Here is a 23772-nt window from a genome sequence, read left to right on the forward strand (position 1 = left end):
TTTCTCATCACAGATAATAATTGCTATTTTTCTCTTGCCAGCTACATAAATAATGGAATCTTTTCTCCTATTTACAGAGTTCAGGAGCAGAGAAGGGCCCAGACATGTTAGGGAGAATTCCAGGAGGTACAAGTTGGGAGAGGAAGTAGGTAGAGGCTGGCAGTAAATACCATCCTTCTCTCACTCCCTTCCTCCACCAGAAAATGTGCTTTCAGGGGAAACCAAGTTATAGTTTATACCAAAGGAATACTCTGAACAGAGAGAATACCCAAGTGCATGATCATATTCGTATACTACCATTTGTCTTAGATATAATTGCATGTGTGCTCAAGTGAATACAAAGATTCAAAGTACCAGTGATGCTATTATCAAGACAACTCCATTCTGAGTTGCATTAATTAAACCAGGGCCACAAACATAACAAAAAAATTAAAAGTCAAAGCCAATTAAAAGCCACTCCTATCCTGCCTTAAGGGACTATGTCCTTGTGTTGTTCTACTCTGAAAAATACAGCCTTCTCCTTCTCAGGTATCTGAGGTTTCAGTAATCTCTAGGCTGAATTAGTTTGACTGCATCTGAATGCCTAAAAAAATAGAAATTAGCTATATTTTTAAAGGAGTCTCCATTCATCTGTTGACCTCCAGAAAACACTTGGAGTTAGCACCTTCTTTATTAGTAACATTACATTTGAAATTGTTTTGAAATAAAAAACATCTCTTCCGTTCTCCTCAGTTTCACTCTTAACGTCGTCCCCGAGACATATTCCTCCTATACTGCTCATGTTCTGTCAGACTCCAAGTCATATTGCCTTTACTTCTTTTTTTTTTTGCTCTCAACTTTTATTTTAGGTTTAGGGGTTACATGTGCAGGTTTGTTACATGCAGATTGCGTGTCAATGAGATTTGGTGTATGAATAATTCTGTCACCCAAGTAGTGAGCATAGTAGCCGAGAGGCAGTTTTTCAATCCATGCCCTTCTCCTACTCTTCCACCACAAGTAGTCCCCAGTGTCTATTGTTCTCATCTTTGTGTCCATATGTATTCATTGTGCACCTTCTGTTTATAAGTGAGAACATGTAGTATTTGGTTTTTCCTTTATGTGTTAGTTTACTTAGGATAATGGCCTCCAGCTGCATCCACGTTGCTGCAAAGGACATGATTTTGTTTTTATAGTTGCATAGTATTCCATTGTATATGTGTATCACATATTCTTTATCCAGTCCACTGTTGATTGGAATCTAGGTTGATTCCATGTCTTTGCTATTGTGAATAGTGCTGCAATGAATATATGGGTGCATGTGTCTTTTTAGTAGAACAACTTATATTCCTTTGGGTATATACCAGTATTGGAATTGCTGGGTCAAATGGTAGTTCTAAGTTCTTTGAGGAATCTCCATACTGCTTTCCACAGTACCTGAACAAATTGACTTTCCCATGAACAGTGTGTAAATGTTCCTTTTCTCCACAAGCTTGCCAAAATCTGTTGTTTTCTGAGTTTTTAGTCATAGCCATCCTGACTCATCTGAGATGGTATCTCATTATGGTTTTGATTTCCATTTTTTCTAATGATTAGTGGTAATATTTTTTTCATATGTATTTAGCTCCATGTATGTCTTTTGAGAAGTGACTGTTCATGTCGTTTGCCCATTTTAAAATTGGATTATTTGCTTTTTGCTTGTTGAATTGTTTAAGTTCCTTGTAGATTCTGGATATTAGACCTTTGTCATATGCATAGTTTGTGGCTATTTTCTCCCATTCTGTACGTTGTCTGTTTACTCTGTTGAGAGTTTCTTTTGCTGTGCCAAAGTTATTTAGTTTAATTAGGCCCTCCTTGTCAATTTCTGTTTTTGTTACAATTGCTTTTGTTACAATCTTCATCATGAAATCTTTGCCAGGACCTATGTCCAGATGGTATTTCTTAAGTTTTCTTCTAGGGCTTTTATAGTTTAAAAGTTCTTACATTTGAATCTTTAATCCATCTTGAGTTAATTTTTATATATGATAAAAAGAAGGGGTCCAGCTTCAATCTTCTGCATATGACTAGCCAGTTATCCCAGCAGCGTTTATTGAATAGGGAATCATTTCCCCAGTGCTTGTTATTGTCAACTTTGTCGAAGATCAGGTGGTTATAGGTGTGTGACTTTATTTCCAGGTTCTCTATTCTGTTCCATTGGTCTATGTGTCTGTTTTTGTACCAGTATACTGCTGTTTTGATTACTGTATAGTTCTAAGTCAGGTAGTATGATGCCTCTTGGCTTTTCTTTGCTTAGAATTGCTTTGGTGATTTAGGCTCTTTTTTGGTTTTACATGAATTTTAGAATAGTTTTTTCTAAATCTATAAAAAATGACATTGGTAGCTTGTTAGGAATAGCATTAAATCTGTAAATTTCTTTGAGCAGTATGTCCATTTTAACAATATTGATTTTTCCTATCCATCAGCATGGAATGATTCTCTATTTTGTGTCATCACTGATTTCTTTTGTATGTTATTTCATTCATTTCAGCCCTGATTTTGATCATTTCTTTTCTTCTGCTAGCTTTGGGGTTGTTTTTCTCTTGTTTTTCTAGTTCCTCTAGGTGTAATGTTACATTGTTAATTTTAGATCATTCTAAATTCTTGATGTAGGTGCTTAGTGCTATAAATTTTCCAATTAACATTGCTTTAGCCATGTCACAAAAATTCCACCATGTTGTATCTCCATTTTCATTAGTTTTAAAGAATTTTTTTATTTCTGCCTTAATTTGTTCCTTACCCAAAAGTCATTGAGAAGCAGGTTGTTTAACTTCCATGTAATTGTGTGGTTTTGAGAGATCTTCTTGGTATTGATTTCTATTTTTATTCAACTATGTTTCCAGAAAGTGGTTGGTATGAGTTCAGTTTTTTAAAATTTATTGAGATGTAGTTTATGGCTGAGCATGTGGTCAATCTTAGAGTATGTGCCATATGCAGATAAGAAAAATCTTTATTCTATTGTTGGATGGAGTGTTCTGTAGATGTTTATTATGTCCAGTTGGTCAAGTGTCAAGTTTAAGTGCAGGGTATCTTTGTTAGATTTTTGCCTCAATGATATAACACTATCAATGGGGTATTGAAGTCTCCCACTATTCTTGTGCAGTTATCTAAATCTCTTAGTAGATCTCTATGACCTTGTTTTATGAATCTGGGTGTTCCAATGTTAGATGCATATATATATTTAGGCTAGTTAAGCCTTCTTGTTGAACATTTTATAATTATGTAATGCCTTTTTTTGGGTCCTTTTTTGACCATTGTTGGTTTAAAGTCTGTTTTATCTGATATAAGAATGGCAACTCCTGCTCCTTTTGGTTATCCATTTGCCTGATAGATCTTTCTCCATTGCTTTACTTTGAGCCTATGGGTGTTGTTACTTGAGAGATGGGTCTCCTGAAGACAGCAGACAGTTAGATCTTGCTTCCTTCTCCATCTTGCCACTCTGTGCTTTTTAAGTAGGGCATGTAGCCCATTTACATTCAAGGCCAATATTTATATGTGAGGATTTGATCCTGTCATTGTGTTGTTAGCTGGTTGTTATGTAGACTTGATTGTATAATTGTTTTACAGTAACAGTGGGCTATGTTCTTAGGTGTGTTTTCACAGTAGCAGGTATCATTCTTTCGTTTCCATGTTTAACATTCCCTTTAGGACCTCTTCTAAGACAGGTCTAGTGATAATGAATTCCCATAGCATTTGCTTGTCTGAAAAGGATTTTACTTCTTCTCCTATAAAGGTTAGTTTGGTGGGATAAGCAATTCTTGATTGGGATTTCTTTTCTTTAAAAATGCTGAAAATAGGCCCCCAATCTCTTCTGGATTGTAAGGTTTCTGCTGAAAGCTTCACTGTTAGCCTGACAGAGTTCCCTTAAGTGACCTGCGTCTTCTCTCTAACTGCCTTTAAGACTTTTTTTTCTTTCATGTTAACCTTGGAGAATCTGATGACTATGTGTCTTGGGGATGGTCATCCTGTATAGTATCTCACAGGAGTTCTCTGAATTTCTTTAATTTTCATGTTGACTTCTCTAGCAAGATTGTTGAAAATTTTGTGGACTATATCCTCAAATATGTTTACCAAGTGGCTTGGTCTTCTTTTTCAGGAATGCCAATGAGTCATAGGTTTGGTCTCTGCATAATCCCATATTTCGTGGAGGTTTTGTTCATTTTTAAAAAGTATTTTTCTTTATTTTTGTCTGCCTAAGTTGCTTCAAAGGAGCAGTCTTTAAACTCTGAGATTCCTTTGTCTGCTTGGTATATTCTCTTGTTAATGCTTCCAGTTGTATTACAAAATTCCTATAGTGAAGTTTTCACATCCAGAAGTTCAATTTGGTTCTTTCTTAAAATGGCTATATTGTCTTTCAACTCTTGGATCATTTACTGTTTTCCTTGGATTGGGTTTCAACCTTCTCTTGTATCTCATTAGGCTCCCTTGCCATCCAGATTCTGAATTCTATGTCTGACATTTTAATCTGCTTAAGAACCATTGCTGGGAAGCTACTGTGATCATTTGGAGGGAAAAGGAAACTCTGGCTTATAGAGTTTCTGGAGTTCTCACACTAGTTCTTTCTCCTCTGTGAGGGCTGATGTTCCTTTATCCTTTGAAGTTGTTATCCTTTGGATGGTGCCTTCTATTTTTGTGATCTTTATTGTCCTTGAGTGTTTGAATGTGGGGCAAGTCAGGTATAGTGAAAAGGCTTCATTTCCGGATGCCTTTAGAGACCCAAATCTCAGCTTTGCATTCCTGGTCTGTGTACTTTTTAACACAAGGGGGCTGGAATTGAGCCTATGGCTTTGTCTTTTGGCCCCTTGAGGTAAAGCACTAGCTGTGCTGGAGTCGGCCAAGGTACTCCCAGACTGCTGGCAACAGTGCTCTGTTGGGGACTGCAGTCAAATGCACTCCAGTGGGGCAGGGTGGGGGTCATGAGTGAACATGCTCTGGCAGGGGGTTGTCAGCAAAAGTGCTCTGGTAGGGCAGCAGGGGCTGCTGGCAACAGTGCTCAGCACGATGACTGAATCTATGCTGTGAGCTAGCACAGCCTGGCAGGCGCTCTAGGAGGGTCCAGCAGACAGAGGGGCAGGCAGATCAGACTCAGCCCATTCCCACAGGAAAGACAGCCCTGCTCTCTTCAGGTCTAGCACATGATAAAGACCAAGGCCACCTAGAGGAGTTTGGAGAACCTTGGGGGATGGGCATCTATGGCCATGTTCTGCTGCAGCTGTCCCTGCACCAAACCACCTGGGCTTTGTGTAGATTCAAGCTCAGTCTCTGCTTACTCTCCAGGCAGTGCCCCCTGCCAACTCAAATGTCCACTGGGGTCATGGGATTTCCTGTAGCTAGGATCCTAGAGGTCTGTGGTGTCAGTGGGGTGCTCCACATTTATTTCACTTCCCCCTTCTTTGGGAGCCGTTCAGGGTCAGGAACAAGTCCTGGTGCTCAGCAACCCCATGCAGAATTCCCAGCTTCCTCCAGCTTCAACCCTGGTGTCTGCATCATTTCTCTCTCCACTCTTAGTACATTGTCTCTGAAGATTTATTTGGAGTATGTCATTCGGCTCAATATTCTGATCTCTCTCAGTGGGAGAAATTCTTCCCGGCTGTCTAGAGGGCCACCTCGTCCCAAGTTTCACCTGTACTTCTTAAAAGACTCTTGCATTTTCTCTCCTTTTTGTTCCCACTGCCACACCCCTTTTACTCATTTGTCCCACTGTAATAACCTCCTGCTTCTTATCTCTTTATTTTTCAGTCCTTATCAGACTTCTTTATTATCAGTTTTCTTCCCTTGGGAAAACCAAACAATCTAAACCCATAATTGTGTTTTCTTTAAGCCTTTGCACTTGTAAAACTTGTTCTTAAGCCAGCCTTCTCTTAGCAATTCCAGATTCCATCATTATTATTATCATCATCATTATCATCACCACCCTTGTTAATTTTTCCTTATATGACTCAGTTTTTGGCCACTTAAACTAGCAAAGAATCAATTTGTAATATAGTTTTCAAACTTGATACTGATGAATTATGGCTCCAAACCCCCTTTCTGAGGAGGAATAAAAATATATAAGAAAAATCTGAAGTGCAATAGAGGTGATGAAAAGCACCTACATTGTGAGAATGAGATTTATTTTTTTGCAGGCACAATAATCAGCATGTGGCTAACTCAAGATCTGATGGAAAGAGATAGATCCAGTGATATTTGAAAAGAGGTCTCAGAATGAGACTCCCATGTTTTTTATTTTTTAACATGGGTTCCAATAACCTTCTCTTTTCAATTCATTGTTGTAGTCAGAGTCCTTAAATTGTAGTTTGCCTCCCTTTTTTCAAAATCTCAGACTTTGCCAAAAGTGTGAAGGGAAAAAGGCATCTATGATATGACAATATGATTCATCAAGAGTAACAACTAAGCCACCATCCTTCACACATTTGGCGATCAGACTTTGAGTACTCTGGGGCTAGGTCTTTATTTTCCTGCATGTTGTGAGTTTTTGACATGTATGTAATTTTTATTTCAAGAGGCAGAGAAATGCTGAATTTTATAGACAATTCATTAATTCTCAATGAATTTTCTTTTTCATTATAGAAAACGCTTAATTCTCAATGGTCTTAATTTTCAAATATATGTGATTATTTTCTCTATATAGCAGGCAGAGTAATGTTTGAAAAACAGAAATCTGTTACTGTCAAATCCTGTCAAATCCCCCTTGATTGAAGCCTCAAGACCTTGAACTATAGGAACCCAATGGCCTGGGCTTTCTTTAATACATGCTGCCTCTTCTCCTTACCCTAGCTACTGTGATACTCTTTTACTTCCCCCAAAGGGGCAGACCTCAGAGCTCTTGCACACACCATTCCTCTTGTATAACTCATGACTTAGCTAATATCTACTCAAACTCAGCTAAAATATTATTCCTTCAAAGTGGTCTTCCCTGACACGCTCTTTCCAAATCTAAATTAAAGCACTCTATCTATATTGTCTCATTCCAGCTTATACTCTTTCTTCAAATCCCTTAACAAAATTGGTAATTGTATAGTACACTGTATGATTCTTTGATCAATGTCTATCTCCTTGTATCAGATTTGATCAGAGAGGTAGAACCACCCTACTCTCTTGATGTATATCCAGAGATTATAGGGAATATAGAGATTAAACCTTATGCCACTGTGTGTGCTGGTGAAGAAATCTATGGAAGGCTGTTGCCTTGCCTCTGGTGGTGAGCCTGAGGTCTCCATGGGTCAGCAGAACTGGCAGTCAGGAGGAAATTTAGGCATGAAGTTGGGGAGACCAAGGGCAAGCAGGAACCCAGGAGGAGACTGAAACCCACGCCTATCTCTCACTATCAGCAACCTTGATGGGGAAAATCTGCAAAAGAATCAGGTGGCCTTCACCATGGAAATGCACATATATCTGCTCACCACCAGAGGCAAGGAGTGGGACTAAGAGAAGCTGAAGGAGGAGATCAGGCAGAAACTGGAGGGGATGCTGGCCAGCTGCCCCATTACCAACGAGGTGAGCCAGCAGCTCAGTGACAATGTGTATGAGCTGCAGCAGCCCCTGGTACCCAGTACTGACTTTCAGTGCTGTTGCTTCCCTTCCCTTTACCTTCCAAATCTCAGACTGATGTACCTTGTGATCATCACGAAACCAAAATTATACATGAAAGAAAGTTCTGAGAAATATGGTTTCATCTTAGCTAAGATAACACAGTACAAAACTATCCCTTTCCTTCTTAGTCTCTCAAGTCCATGACGGCAGGGAATATATTCTCTTTATGTACTCATATGCCCAGCACCTAGAATAGTTTTCAACACATTGTAAGTCCTCTATAAGTTGTGATTCGAAGGATGAATTTTTTAATAAACAAATTCTCTTTTTTTTTAAGAGACAGTCTCACTCTGTCCCGCAGGCTGGAGTGTAGTGTTGTGATCATGGCTTACTACAGCCTCAAACTCATGGGTTCAAGGGATCCTCCTGTCTCACCCTCCTGAATAGCTGCGTTTACAGGCATGAGCCACTGTGCTCAGTTCAAATTCTATTTTTGCCTATGAACAAAGTTAATTTATTCATTAAAAATTACCCTTTGAATGGAAACTTACTGAGCACTTGATTATAAATTCTAAATTGTAAAATTGACAAACTTTGAATATGATACTATATTATCAGTGCATTTTATAGATTTAACCACTGTTGGTAGCCTAATAATTGGTGCAAACAAATTTGCAAGTACCTTAAATTATTTTTGAATATAAATACAGTAAAGTAAAATTAATCAATTTTAAAATGTCACTATAGGCAAAATGTAACTGTTCCTTTTCTTCATTATGAGATATATATTTTTAAGAAATCAGAAAAATATGTCTTGACAGTTCCTTGGAACCTTTTTTTTAAAGATGTAATTGATGGCAAATAATGAGATTACCTTTAGTATCCTGTTAAACACTGGAACTCGCCTAAGCTTCAGCAACTGTGTTGAAAGGAACCTTTGGTGGGAAAGGAGAATCAGAAAAACAGGAAGTATTCACTCCTGTTCATAGAGTTTCTTGGCACTTCCAAAGAGCTGGGATGTGAAAAACTACCTTCCTATATTTGATTATGGAAATCCCCAGGGAACTGGAGTTCCCCACCCAGAACTGACCTTTAGCATGTCTTATCTTTGGTCTTGAAAATCTGGCATTTGGCAGCTCTCAGGTAACAAACTGTTGCTGCATTGTGCTTTGGTTTAGAGGACTTGTTTAAGCCAGTGACTATTCATTTTCTTTTGGATGAAAACTATAAGAAAATACTTTCTTGATGATACATTTATTTGAGTAACACTTGGTTTCTAATTTTAGAAAATGCCCCACTTTTTTATGATGTGCTAGGGCAGTGGATCAGGAGGAGAATCACGTGGAATTTATCCAGTCTTAAGGACTTCAAACATACATACCCTTTGGCATGTCAGTTCAAGCAGGTAAAGATATTTTGAGAAAAGCAATGGAGTAAGTAAGGGACGTTGGGTTGTTATAGGAGCATTAGGAAAGTTTTAAAGAGAGAAAGACCCTGGCACATTACCAGATTTCAAATTGCTATTTATTTATGTGTTCCACAAATACTTTTAAAGCTTTATATTATATATGAGGGGGTCTACAAATAGTTCATGGAAAATGAATATTATGAAAAAAATAATACATGGATTTTAATTTTTTTTTGCAACAAAATAAACTCATACTAACTTGCTATAGCATGGCTAAGGAGAATCTAGTTTTAGGCACTAAGAAGGTTAAGATATCACTTTTAAAAGAGCCCTTATCAGAGAAACATGAATTCCGCTAAACGTGAAGAACAAACATCAAGAACAAACATCAAATTTATGGTAAAGCTTGGGTGGAAGAATAATTAAATTATTGATGCTTTACAAAAAGCTTATGGGAACAATGTTCCAAATAAATCAGCAGATTACAAATGAATAATTTTAAGACGGGATGAGATGATGTTGAAGATAAAGTGCACAATGGCAGACCATCCACATCAATTTACAAAGAAAAGATCTTGTCCATAACCTAGGTGAAGAGAGCCAACAATTAAAAGCAGAAACAAAAGCCAACATTATAGACATCTCGACTTGTTCAGCTTACACAATTCTGACTGAAAAATTAAAGTTGAGCCAACTTTCCACTTGACGAATGCCAAAATCATTGCATCCAGATTAGCTGTAGATGAGAGTAGAGCTTTCAACGGAAATTTTAAACAAGTGGGATCAAGATCTTGAAGCATTTATTTGAAGAATTGTAACAGGGGATGGAACACGGCTTTACCAGTATAATCCTGAAGAAAAAGCACAATCAGAGCAATGGCTACCAAGAGGTAGAAGTGGTTCAGTCAAAACAAAAGTGGACCAGTTAACATTAAAGGTCATGGCAAAAGTTTTTTGAATGTTCAAGGCATTTGCTTGTTGACTTTCTAAAGTGCCAATGAACAATAACATCTGCTAATTATGAGAGTGTTTTGAGAAAGTTAGCCATACTTTAGCAGAAAAATGCCTGGAAAGTTTCACTGTAGAGTCCTTGCCCACTACAATAATGCTCCTGCTTACTCCTCTCATTAAACAAACACAATTTTACCATAGCTTCAATGGGAAATCATTAGGCATCCACCTTATAGTCCTGATTTGGCTCCTTTGGACTTCATTTTATTATCAAATCTTAAAAAGGCACCCATTTTTCTTCAGTTAATAATGGATTAAACTTGACGAACTTATGTTGACAAATGAAGTTTATATTTTTTTATTTTAATTCAATTTATTTATTTAATTTACTTTTGAGATAAGATCTCACTCTGTCACCCAGGCTGGAGTGCAGTGGTGCAAACATGGCTCACTGTAACCTCAACCACTTGAATTCAAGTGATCCTCCTACCTTAGCCTCCTGAATAGCTGGGACCACCAGCGTGAACCACCACACTTGGCTAATTTTTTTTAAATTATACTTTAAGTTCTGGGATACATGTGCAAAACATGCAGATTTGTTACATAGGTATACACGTGCCATGGCGGTTTGCTGCACCCAACAACCTATCATCTATATTAGGTATTTCTCCTAATGCTATCCTTCCTCTACCCCCCACCCCCCAACAGGCCCCAGTGTGTGATGTTCCCCTCCCTGTGTCCATGTGTTCTCATTGTTCAACTCCCACTTATGAGTGAGAACATGCAGTGTTTGGTTTCCTGTTCCTGTGTTAGTTTGCTGAGAATGATGGTTTGCAGCTTCATCTGTAGCCCTGCAAAGGATATGAAATCATCCTTTTTTATGGCTGCATAGTATTCCATGGTGTATATGTGCCACGTTTTCTTTATACAGTCTATCACTGATGGGCATTTGGGTTGTTCCAAGTCTTTGCTATTGTAAATAGTGCTACAATAAACATATGTGTGCATGTGTCTTGATAGTAGAATGATTTATAATCCTCTGGCTATATACCCAGTAATGGGATTGCTGGGTCAAATGGTATTTCTGGTTCTAGATCCTTGAGGAATCACCATACTGTCTTCCACAATGGTTGAACTAATTTACACTCCCAACAACAGTGTAAAAGCGTTCCTATTTCTCCATATCCTCTCCAGCATCTGTTGTTGCCTGACTTTTTTTTTTTTTGGAGACAGAGTCTTGCTCTGTCACCCAGGCTGGAGTGCAGTGGCACAATCTTGGCTCACTGCAACTTCTGCCTCCCAGGTTCAAGTGATTCTCCTGCCTCAGCCTCTCAAGTAGCTGGGACTACAAGCGCATGCTGCCACGCCCAGATAATTTTTTGTAATTTAGTAGAGACAGGGTTTCACCGTGTTGCCCAGGCTGGTCTCGAGCTCATGACCTCAGGCAATCCACCCACCTCAGCCTCCCAATGTGCTAGGTTTACAGGCATGAGCCACCATGCCCGGCCTGTTTCCTGACATTTTAATGATCGCCATTCTAAGTGGTGTGAGATGGTATCTCATTGTGGTTTTGATTTTCAGTTCTCTAATGACCAGTGATGATGAGCTTTTTTTCATGTTTGTTGGCCGCATAAATGTCTTCTTTTGAAAAGTGTCTGTTCATATACTTTGCCCACTTTCTGATAGGGTTGTTTTTTTCTTGTAAATTTAAGTTCCTTGTAGATTCTGAATATCAGCCCTTTGTCAGATGGATAGATTGCAAACATTTTCTCCCATTCTGTAGGTTGCCTGTTCACTATGATGATAGTGTCTTTTGCTGTGCAGAAGCTCTTTAGTTTAATTAGATCCCATTTGTTACTTTTAGCTTTTGTTGCCATTGTTTTTGGTGTTTTAGTCATGAAGTCTTTGGCCATGCCTATGTACTGAAGGTATTGCCTAGGTTTTCTTCTAGGGTATTTATGGTTTTAAGTTTTATGTTTAAGTCTTTAATCCATCTTCAGTTAATTTTTGTGTAAGGTATAAGGAAGGGGTCCAGTTTTAGTGTTCTGCATATGACTAGCTAGTTTTCCCCACACCATTTATTAAATAGAGAATCCTTTCCCCATTGCTTGTTTTTGTTAGGTTTGTCAAAGACCAGATGGTTGTAGATGTGTGGTGTTATTTCTGAGGCCTCTGTTCTGTTCCATTGGTCTATATATCTGTTTTGGTACCAGTACCATGCTGTTTTGGTTACTGTAGCCTTGTAGTATAGTTTGAAGTCAGGTAGCATGATGTCTCCAGCATTGTACTTTTTGCTTAGGATTATCTTGGCTATATGGGCTCTTTTTTGGTTCCATATGAAATTTAATGTAGTTTTTTTCTAATTCTGTGAAGAAAGTAAATGGTAGCTTGATGAGGATAGCATTGAATCTATAAATTACTTTGGGCAGTGTGTCCATTTTCACGATATTGATCCTTCCTATCCATGAGCATGGAATGTTTTTCCATTTGTTTGTGTCCTCTCTTATTTCCTTGAGCAGTGGTTTGTAGTTCTCCTTGAAGAGGTCCTTCACATCCCTTGTAAGTTGGATTCCTAGGTATTTTATTCTCTTTGTAGCAATTGTGAATGGGAGTTCACTCATGATTTGGCTTTCTGTCTATTATTGGTGTATAGGAATGCTTGTGATTTTTGCACATTGATTTTGTATCCTGAGACTTTGCTGAAGGTGCTTATGAGTTTAAGGAGATTTTGGGCTGAGACGATGGGGTTTGCTAAATATACAATCATGTCATCTGCAAACAGACAATTTGATTTCCTCTATTCCTATTTGAATACTCTTTATTTCTTTCTCTTGCCTGATTTCCCTAGCCAGAACTTCCAATACTATGTTGAATACGAGTGGTGAGAGAGGGCATCTTTGTCTTATGCTGGTTTTCAAAGGGAGTGCTTCCAGCTTTTGCCCATTCAGTATGATATTGGCTGTGGGTTTGTCATAAATAGCTCTTATTATTTTGAGATACGTTCCATCCATACCTAGTTTATTGAGAGTTCTTATCATGAAGGGGTGTTGAATTTTATTGAAGGCCTTTTCTGCATCTATTGAGATAATCATGTGGTTTTTGTCATTGATTCTGTTTATGTGATGGATTACGTTTATTGATTTGCGTATGTTAAACCAGCCTTGCACCCCAAGGATAAGGCTGACTTGATCGTGGTGGATAAGCTTTTTGATGTGCTGCTGGATTCGGTTTGCCAGTATTTTATTGAGGATTTTCGCATCAATGTTCATCAAGGATATTGGCTTGAAATTTTCTTTTGTTGTGTCTCTGCCAAGTATTGGTATCAAGATGATGCTGGCTTCATAAAGTGAGTTAGGGAGGATTCTGTGTTTGGAATAGTTTCAGAAGCAATGGTACCAGCTCCTCTTTGTACCTCTGGTGGAATTTGGCTGTGAATCTATCTGGTCCTGGGCTTTTTTTGGTTGGTAGGCTATTGATTTCTGCCTCAATTTCAGAACTTGTTATTGGTCTATTCAGGGATTTGACTTCTTCCTGGTTTAGTCTTGCGAGGGTGTATGTGTCCAGGAATTTATCCATTTCTTCCAGATTTTCTAGTTTTATTTTGCATAGAGGTGTTTGTAGTATTCTCTGATGGTAGTTTGTATTTCTGTGGGATCAGTGGTGATATCCCCTTTATCAGTTTTTATTGTGCCTATTTTATTCTTCTTTCTTTTCTTCTTTATTAGTCTGGCTTGCAGTCTATCTATTTTGTTAATCGTTTCAAAAAACCAGCTCCTGGATTCATTTATTTTTTGCAGGGTTTTTCATGTCTCTATCTCCTTCAGTTCTGCTCTGATCTTAGTTATTTCTTGTCTTCTGCTGGCTTTTAAATTTGTTTGCTCTTGCTTCTCTAGTTCTTTTAAATTATTTTTTAATAATTTTAAAATTATATTAAAAGTAATTATTTTAAAAATTATTTTAAATTACTTCCAAGTATGTGGTCAATTTTAGAATAAGTGCGATGTGGTGCTGAGAATATATATTCTGTTAATTTGGGGTGGAGAGTTCTGTAGATGTCTATTAGGCCCGCTTGGTCCAGAGCTAAGTTCATGTCCTGAATACCCTTGTTAATTTTCTGTCTCTTTGATGTGTCTAATATTGACAGTGGGGTGTTAAAGTCGCCCACTATTATCGTATGATAGGTCTCTAAGAACTTGCTTCATGAATCTGGGTGCTCCTGTATTGGGTGCATATATATTTAGGATAGTTGGCTCTTCTTGTTGAATTGATCCCTTTACCATTATGTAATGCCCTTCATTGTCTTTTTTGACCTTTGTTGGTTTAAGGTCTGTTTTATCAGATACTGGGATTGTAACCCCTGCTTTTTTTTTTGCTTTCCATTTGCTTGGTAAATATTCCTCCATCCCTTTATTCTGAGCCTATGTATGTCTTTGCACAGAGATGCGTTTTCTGAATACAGCACACCAATGGGTCTTGACTCTTTATCCAAGTTGTCAGTCTCTCTTTTTTTTTTTTTTTTTTTTTTGAGACAGAGTCTTGCTCTGTCACCCAGGCTGGAGTGCAGTGGCGCAATCTCGGCTCACTGCAAGCTCCACCTCCCGGGTTCATGCCATTCTCCTGCCTCAGCCTCCCGAGTAGCTGGGACTACAGGCGCCTGCCACTACGCTCGGCTAATTTTTTGTATTGTTAGTAGAGACGGGGTTTCACTGTGTTAGCCAGGATGGTCTTGATCTCCTGACCTCGTGATCTGCCCACCTAGGCCTCCCAAAGTGCTGGGATTACAGGCGTGAGCCACCGCGCCCGGCCCAGTCTGTCTTTTAATTGGGGCATTTAGCCCATTTACATTTAAGGTTAATTTTATTATGTGTGAATTTGATCCTGTCATTATGATGCTAGCTGGTTATTTTGTCCATTATTCGATGCAGTTTCTTCATAGTGTCGATGGTCTTTACAATTTGGTATGTTTTTGCAGTGGCTGGTACCGGTTTTTCCTTTCCATGTTTAGTGCTTCCTTCAGGAGCTCTTGTAAGGCAAGCCTGGTGGTGACAAAATCTCTCAGCATTTGCTTGTCTGTAAAGGATTTTATTTCTCCTTCACTTTTGAAGCTTAGTTTGGCTGGATGTGAAATTCTGGGTTGGAAATTCTTTTCTTTAAGAATGTTGAATATTGGCCCCCACTCTCTTCTCGCTTGTAGGGTATCTGCAGAGAGATCCACTGTTAGTCTGATGGGCTTCCCTTTGTGGGTAACCCAACCTTTCTCTCTGGCTGCCCTTAACAGTTTTTCCTTCATTTCAACCTTGGTGAATCTGATGATTATGTGTCTTGGGGTTGCTCTTCTTGAGGAGTATCTTTGTGGTGTTCTCTGCATTTCCTGAATTTGAATGTTGGCCGTTCTTGCTAGGTTGGGGATGTTCTCCTGGATAATATCCTGAAGAGTGTTTTCCAACTTGGTTCCATTCTCCCTGTCACTTTCAGGTACACTAATCAAATGTAGGTTTGGTCTTTTCACATAGTACCATATTTCTTGGAGGCTTTGTCCATTCCTTTTCATTCTTTTTTCTCTAATCTTGTCTTCATGCTTTAGTTCATTAATTTGGTCTTCAAACTCTGATATCCTTTCTTCCACTTGGTCGATTTGGCTATTGATACTTATGTATGCTTCACGAAGTTCTCATGCTGTGTTTTTCAGCTCCATCAGGTCATTTATGTTCTTCTCTAAACTGGTTATTCTAGTTAGCAGTTCTTCTAACCTTTTTTCATCGTTCTTAGCTTGCTTGCTTTGGGTTAGAACATGCTCCTTTAGCTCAGAGGAGTTTGTTATTACCCACCTTCTGAAGCTTACTTCTGTTAATTTATCAAACTCATTCTCAGTTTTGTTTTGTTCCCTTGCTGGCAAGGAGTTGTGATTCTTTGGAGGAGAAAAGGCATTTTGGTTTTTGGAATTTTCTGCCTTTGGTCTTTGACATTAGTGACCTGCAGATGGGGTTTTTGTGTGGATGTCCTTTTTGTTGATGTTGATGCTATTCTTTTCTGTTTGTTAGTTTTCCTTCTGTCAGGCCCCTCTGCTGCAGGTCTGCTGGTGTTTGCTGGAGGTCCACTCCATAAACGTTTGCCTGGGTATCACCAGTGGAGGTTGCAGAGCAGCAAAGATTGCTGCTGGTTCCTTCCTCTGGAAGCTTTGTCCCAGAAGGGCACCTACCAGATGCCAGCCAGAGCTCTCCTGAATGAGCTGTCTGTTGACCCCTGCTGGGAGGTGTCTCCCAGTCAGGATACACGGGGGTCAGGGACCCACTTGAGGAGGCAGTCTGTCCCTTAGGAGAGCTTGAGCATTGTGCTGGGAGATCCACTGCTCTCTTCAGAGCTGGTAGGCAGGAACATTTAAGTCTGCTGAAGCTGTGCCCACAGCCACCCCTTCCCCCCAGGTGCTCTGTCCCAGGGAGATGGGGGTTTTATTTATAAGCCCCTGACTGGGGCTGCTGCCTTTCTTTCAGAGATGCCCTGCCCAGAGAGGAGGAATCTAGAGAGGAATCTAGAGAGAGGAGAAATCTAGAGCTTTGCTGAGCTGCTGTGGGCTGTGCCCAGTTCAAACTTCCCGGTGGCTTTGTTTACACTGTAGCGGGGGAAACCACCTTCTCAAGCCTCAGTAACGGCAGACGCCCCTTCCCCAACCAAGCTCAAGCATCCCAGGTTGACTTCAGACTGCTGTGCTGGCAGCGAGAATTTCAAGCCAGTGGATCTTAGTTGCTGGGCTTCATGGGGGTGGGATCTGTAGAACTAGAACACCTGGCTCCCTGGCTTCAGCCCCCTTTCCAGTGGAATGAATGGTTCTGTCTCACTGGTGCTTCAGGTGCCACTGGGGTTTGAAAAAAAACTCCTGCAGCTAGCTCAGTGTCTGCCTAAATGGCCACCCAGTTTTGTGGTTCAAACCCAGGGCTCTGGTGGTGTAGGCACCTAAGGGAATCTCCTGGTCTACGGGCTGTGAAGACTGTGGGAAAAGCGTAGTATCTGAGCTGGAATGCACTGTTCCTCACAGCACAGTCCCTCACAGCTTCCCTTGGCTAGGGGAGGGAGTTCCCCGACCCCTTGCACTTCCTGTGTGAGGTGATGCCCCACCCTGCTTCTACTCACCCTCCATGGGCTGCACCCACTGTCTAATCAGTCCCAGTGAGATGAGCTGGATACCTCAGTTGGAAATGGCAAAATCACCCGCCTTCTGTGTTGATATTGCTGGGAGCTGCAGATTGAAGCTGTTCCTATTTGGCCATTGCCCGGATCTACTTTTAATTCAATTCTCCTAGAAACTTCAATTTGAAATTTCCTCATACTGTGCACAGGTTAGGCACTAAGATTATAGCAGTGAATTAAACAGATGGAATCCCCTGTTGTTATGAAACTTAAAGCCTAGTTGATAACTCAGTCAATAAATAACTTTCCAGAAAAGTGTATAATTATAATACAGGGTGCTATGAGAAGGTTAAAAAGGGATCTAATTCAGGCTGGAGTTTGGAGAAGTTCTCCTTGAAGAAATGATATTTTATTTATTTTCTCAGATCCTTAATAAGTCAAAGTAGAAAATTAAAGGCAAATATTTAAATGGAACACACTTAGGCACTGCTTTTAATTCTGTAATAAACAAACAAATAAGACAGATGCAAACTTTCTAAATAAATCATAAGCAAATTGAATCTAACATGTGTTATTGATAAAGTAGTATATATTCCAGAAATAAAATAATGATCAGCAGCAGAAATCTATGTACTATCAATATTGTTCATGAAATTAGTCCATTTTTCAAATGATTATTTCAATGGCTACAGAAAAAAAATTCTATAAAGCACACTGTATTAGTCTGTTCTCACGCTCCTAATAAAGACATTCCAGAGACTGGTAATTTATAAAGCAAAAGAGGGTTAATGTACTCACAGTTCCACATGGCTAGGGAGGCCTTATAATCCTGGCAGAAAGCAAAGTAGGAGCAAAGGCACATCTTACATGGTAGCAGGCAAGAGAGCATGTGCAGGGGAACTGCCCTTTATAAAACCATCAGATCTCATGAGACTCATTTACTGTCATGAGAACAGCTCAGGAAAAACCTGTCTCTGTGATTAAATTACCTCTTGCTGGGTCCCTGCCACAGCACATGGGGATTATGGGAGCTACTTTTAAAGATGAGATTTGGGTGGAGACACAGCCAAAACATATCACTTCACCCCTGACCCCCCCAAATCTCATATGCTTACATTTCAAACCCAATCATGCCTTCACAACAGTACCCCAAAGTCTTAACTCATTTCAGCATTAACTGAAAAGTCCAAGTTCAAAGTCTCATCTAAGACAAGGCAAGTCCCTTCTACCTATGAGCCTGTAAAATCAAAAGCAAGTTAATTACTTCCTAGATACAATGGGGGGTTTAGGCACTGGGCAAATACACCTGCTCCAAATGGGATAAACTGGCCAAAGCAAAGGGGCCACAGGCCCCATGCAAGTCCAAAACCCAGTAGGGCAGTCATTAAACTTTAAAGTTCCAAAATGATCTCATCTCCTTTGACTCCATATCTCACATCCAGGTCACACTGATGCAAGAGGTGGGCTCCAATGGCCTTGGGCATCTCTGCCCCTGTGGCTTTGCCACAGACCCCTTCCCAGCTGCTTTCAGGGGCTGGTGTTGAGTGTATGCAGCTTTTCCAGGCACATGGTGCAAGCTGTTGGTGGATCTACCATTTTGGGGTCTGGAGGATGGTGGCCCTCTTCTCACAGCTCCACTAGGCAGTGCTCCAGTGGGGACTCTGTGTGGGGGCTCTGACTCCACATTTCCCTTCTACACTGCCCTAGCAGAGGTTCTCCATGAGAGCTCCACTCCTGCAGCACACCTCTGCCTGGACATCCAGGCATTTCCATACATTTTCTGAAATCAAGGCAGAGATTCCCAAACCTCAATTCTTGAATTCTGTATACTTGCAGGCTCAACACCATGTGGAAGCTACCAAGACCTGGGGCTTACATCCTCTGAACCCATGGCCCGAGCTGTACCTTGGCCCTTTTTAGCCAGAGCTGGAGTGGCTGAGATTCAGGGCACCAAGTACCAAGGCTGCACACAGCAGGGGGGGCCCTGGACCTGGCCCAAGGAACCATTTTTCCCTCCTAAACTTCTGGGCCTGTGATGAGAGGGGCTGCTATAAAGATCTTTGACATGTGCTGGAGATGTTTTCCCCATTGTCTTGGCGATTAGCATTTGGCTCCTCGCTACTTATGCAAATTTCTGCCGCAGGCTTGAATTTCTCCCCAGAAAATGGGTTTTTCTTTTCTACTGCATCATCAGCCTGCAAATTTTTCAACCTTTTATGCTCTGCTTCCTCTTGAATGCTTTGCTGCTTAGAAATTTCTTCTGCCAGGTACCCGAAATCATCTCTCTCAAGTTCAAAGTTCCACAGATCTCTAGGGCAGGGGCAAAATGCCGCCAGTCTCTTTCTATAGCAAGAGTGACCTTTATTCCAATTCCCAACAAGTTCCTCATCTCCATCTGAGACCACCTTAGCCTGGACTTTATTGTTTGTATCACTATCAGTACTTTGGTCAAAGCCATTCAACAAGCCTCTAGGAAGATCCAAACTTTCCCACATCTTCCTGTCTTCTGAGCCCTCCAAGTACCTAAGAAGTTATAAACTTTCCCACATTTTCCTATCTTCTTCTGAGCCCTCCAAATTGTTCCAACCTCTGCCTGTAACCCAGTTCCAAAGTCACTTCCACATTTTCAGGTATCTTTACAGCAGTACCCAACTCTACTGGTACCAATTTACCGTATTAGTCTGTTCTCGCATTGCTAATAAATACATACCAGAGTCTAGGTAATTTATAAGGAAACAGGTTTAATGGACTCACCATTTCACGTGGCTGGGGAGGCCTCATAATCGTGGCAGAAGGTAAAGGTGGAGCAAAGGCATGTCTTCCATGGCTGCAGGCAAAAGAGCATGTTCCCTGTATAAAACCATCAGATCTTGTGAGACTTAATTCACTATCACAAGAACAGCTGGGGAAAAACCTGTCCCCATGATTTAATTACTTCCCACCAGGTCCCTCCCATGACATGTGGGGATTATGGAAGCTACAATTTAAGATAAGATTTGGGTGGACATAGCCAAACCATATCACACACTTACTCATGAAAAGAAATTTTTCTAACAGATTAGGAAAATAAGAAAATCCCTTAACCTAATAAGAGAAGAATATTTTTAAAAAATCCTTCAGCAAAGAGATTTAATGATAAAACTTTTAAAGTATTTCCATTAGAGTCAGGAGACCATAACTTTTCAATACTGTCCTAGGAGTCCTAGTCAATGTAGAAAATAAGCAGTAAAAAATATTAGAGAATGTATCAGTTAGACTAAGCATTATTCAATTTATTGTGGTTTGGAAATTTAAAAGTTAACCACATTGTTCATTTCTGAAAGAGACAAAGTTGTCATTATGTGCAAATGATATGATAATCTTATCAAGATTCAGGACAAGAAGTGTAAAAACTATTTTAATGAATAAGATAATTCAGCAAAATTTTCTCATTGAGGCCAGATGCGGTGACTCATGCCTATAATCCTAGCACTTTGGGAAGCCAAAGTGGGAGAATCACTTGAGCCCAGGACTTCAAGACCAACCTGGGCAACACAGTAAGACCCCATCTCTAAAAAACAAAAAACACCAAAAAAAAGAATTTTTAATTAGCCAGTCATGTTGCTGAGTACCGGAGGTCCCAGCTAATTGGGAGGCTGAAGTGAGAGGATCCTTTAAGCCCAGGAGGTTGAGGCTGCTGTGAGCCATAATTTTGCCACTGTACTCCAGCCTGGGTGAGAGAGCAAGACCCTGTCTCAAAACTTAAAACATAAAAAATAAATTTTAAATAAATCGATAGTATTTTTATACCAATTTCTTTACGCCAAATCATTCCCAAGAGCAGCACAAAGTATAAAATGCCAAGAAATTAATTTTTCAAAAGTTGGATTTTTATAGGAAAATTATAAACTTTTTTAAAGGACATATTAAGACTTGAATAAATAAAAATGAAAGGACATATTATTATTAAAAAATCTTCTCAATTTAATCAATAAATTCAATAAGCTCCAATAAAAATTACAAAATAATTTTTCAGAAATTTTGACAAGCAAATTCCAGAATTCATAAAGAAGAGTCAAAGTACATGAATAGTCAAGGCAATTTTTGAATAAGAAATGTAACAGTTACATATTTCTTAAATAAAACAAAAACCATCAATCAAAAGGAAAAATTTATGATAAGTTGGACGATGTTAAAATTAAAACATCCACATAGTTAAAGACACTATGAAAAAAGTTGAAAGAAAAGCAAACGACTGGGAAAAGTATTTTTAGCACAATAATTATTAGCAAAGGATTAATATTCATGTCATGTATATAGAAGTCCTACAGATTAATTTTAAAAGGACAATAGAAACTGGAGCAGAAACTGGTATGACGCTTTGGAAAATGACATGGTAGCATGTAGTAAACTTGAAAATATACATATCCTGTAATCCTTTAATTCTATGTCTCAGTACACTCTCTATAAAAACACAGATATTACAAAAACGAGAAACATCAAGGATATTCATGGAAGCACTGTTAACAGTAAATAAATGGAAAAACCTTAAGCCCATCAATGAGGGAATGAAGGGATAAAATGTATTATATTCATGCAATTTAATACTCAGTGGTAGTTTAAAAGATCTTTAACTTTATAAATATTAATATGAATAGACACCAAAAGCAATGCTGAAGAAGAAAGGCAAGATAGAGATTGATACATTAAAGATGATGCTGTTTATGTATATTAACCATATATAAAAGAAAATAAGACCGGGCGCGGTGGCTCACACCTGTAATCCCAGCACTTTGAGGCCAAGGCAGTTGGATCACTTCAGGTCAGGAGTTCGAGACCAGCCTGGCCAACATGGCAAAACCCTGTCTCTACTAAAAATACAAAAATTAGCCAGGCATGGTGGCAGGCACCTGTAATCCCAGCTACTTGAGGGGCTGAGGCAGGAGAATTGCTTGAACCTGAGAGGCGGATGTTGTAGTGAGCCGAGATCATGCCACTGCACTCCAGCCTGGCTACAGAGCAAGACTCCATCTCAAAAAGAAAAAAAAAGAAAAAAAAGAAAGAAAAAAAAGAAAATATTACATGTATTTTTATCTTTTACATATGCATAGCATTAAAATGCAGACATAGCATGTATGTGTACATAAGTATAGGTACACATATCTATATTTAGATATATGTAAAACTACATGGATATTAATGTAATTCTCTTCCAGAATAGACTGGAAGAAAACAGACAACACTTCAAACACACAAGAAGAGAAGGGTGTGGCAAGTGGGGAGGGAGTAATCCTGGGGATAGGGTTTAAGAACACTGATCTATATATGTAGTGTGTTATTTCTTAAATAAATAAAAGATTAAGAGCCAATGACACAACATATTGATTGATTGATTGATTGATTTATAGAGACAGAGTCTCGCTTTATTACCCAGGCTGGAGTACAGTGGTGCAATCGTAGCTCACTGCAGTCTTATACTCCTGCATTCAAGCAATCCTCCCACCTCAGCCTCCCAAAGTGCTGGGATTAGAGGCTTGAGGTACCATGCCAGGTCCCAAGACAAAATATTTAAAATGTGTAATTCAAAATAGCCAAATAAGACGTCTGCTGTATTACTCTTTGTAACTTTTTCCCTTTGAATTTCTCACAGTTAAGCAAAGTTTTAAAAAGGTACTTATAAATTGCTTTCATACAATGTAAATATGCAGATCAAATGCCCAGTGTCTTTAGAATTTTCTTTTCTAAAAAGTCTCTGATTAGAATAATCAGATCACTTTTCTGAACAGGACTGGTTAGGTATGGAAAGAAAAGCAGAAGAGAGGGTCTGAAAGCCAAGTTCATTGTGGGGAATTCTTTGAGTTCTTTTAGAAAGACTTGATTCTGGTTGTCGTGGGGGTGGAAAGGTGGGTAGGAAAGAGGATAGAGAAAAGTTACCCCTAGAGACTCCTTCCTGCAACTCCTCAGACTCTTCCAGCTAACAGAGTATGGGCATGATGTGTTAGTGAGCCGAGAGTAAATAACAAATGAAGCAGAGGTGCCAGTTCCCTTGAGGCTTAAGTAAGATGTCAGTGGTAAGAAAATACTACATTCTTTTTGTGTAAGAGGCTAAAAAGGTGAAAACCTCTGATAAGGCATAATAACAGTAGAAGAGGGAAAGACTAAAGTTCATCTCTTTATGTTATCTTCTGTTATGCCAGTCCATGCTAACTTCAAATTCTGAGTAGCAATAGTGCCCATCATGTATTGTCATATTATTATAGAGCCACTCCGAAAACAAGAGAAATTTGGGCCGCCTCTTTTTTTTTTTTTCTGAGGCCCTAGCGTATTAAAAAATGATGAAGTAGCAAAATAGACCTACGATGATTATATATTGTTTACAATTAACAATAGGCTTTTGATACAAATTATAATAATAGTAAGTATGCTAGTCATCAGCTACAAATCATGAAAGATATGAAATCATAGTACACATATGAAAGACAAAAATGTAAATTTCTATGATGAACATGTTTGTCTTTTAATCCTGTCATTATCTTTGTGGTTGTATGTAATGCCGCAATGAAAGATCAGGCTAAAAATCTATGAGTCCCTTTGTGAATAAGAAGTCAGGGCCAAACAGTCTTCCTTTGCCATCTCCCCTGCCCTCCTTGTTTTAAGTTCTGCTCATGGGGGTTTCCAACCAGACTGTAGCCCAGTTTAAAGGAATGACTGTGTCTTATGAGTTGTGGGGCAAGAGGTTGAGGGGAACAAGAGTGTGACTTTGG

At 39.3% G+C, this 23772-nt stretch overlaps 1 long non-coding RNA gene across 1 annotated transcript in view; it reads right to left on the reverse strand.

Moving 5' to 3' along the window:
* Positions 1-23772, reverse strand: part of LOC129058021 (uncharacterized) — a 116052-nt gene that overhangs the window by 55112 nt on the left and 37168 nt on the right. Inside the window, exon 4 of the long non-coding RNA XR_010136049.1 lies at positions 19784-19879. This is a non-coding gene — a long non-coding RNA (uncharacterized LOC129058021). The remainder of the gene's footprint in view (positions 1-19783; positions 19880-23772) is intronic.

This window comes from Pongo abelii, chromosome 11 (genome assembly GCF_028885655.2).
Source record: "Pongo abelii isolate AG06213 chromosome 11, NHGRI_mPonAbe1-v2.0_pri, whole genome shotgun sequence".
In the NCBI taxonomy this organism is placed as follows: domain Eukaryota; kingdom Metazoa; phylum Chordata; class Mammalia; order Primates; family Hominidae; genus Pongo; species Pongo abelii.